This window comes from Cystoisospora suis (assembly GCF_002600585.1).
Source record: "Cystoisospora suis strain Wien I chromosome Unknown contig_4757, whole genome shotgun sequence".
NCBI classification, from domain to species: domain Eukaryota; phylum Apicomplexa; class Conoidasida; order Eucoccidiorida; family Sarcocystidae; genus Cystoisospora; species Cystoisospora suis.
In genome coordinates, this window is record NW_027157549.1 from 534 (window position 1) to 840 (window position 307).

The window sequence follows — 307 nt, forward strand, 5'->3', positions numbered from 1 at the left end:
CTATCTATCTACCTATGTATCTTTAATCTATCTATCTATATAACTTTAGTCTCTCTTTAGTCTATCTATTTCTAATCTATCTCTCTGTTTATATTGAGATGCCTTTTACTAGATAGATGGATGGGGAGATTGAAGGAATGCATGCACGATCTACACGTGGGGCTGAGATAGAGAAGTCAACAAAGACTCCCAGTGAATATGAAAGAAAACGAAAGAAAGAGCGCGAAGGTTGATACCGCCTCGTCGGTTTCATGAAGTTTCGGGGTGTGAAGAAAGATAGAAAGATAGAGAGAGAGAAAGAGAGGGA

General features: G+C 38.8%; 1 protein-coding gene across 1 annotated transcript in view; it reads right to left on the bottom strand.

The window, feature by feature from the left end:
• CSUI_008483 (uncharacterized protein) overlaps positions 1 to 307 on the bottom strand; it is a gene marked incomplete at its 3' end in the record, with an annotated part of 3560 nt that overhangs the window by 283 nt on the left and 2970 nt on the right. The gene's annotated exons all lie outside the window — the stretch shown is intronic.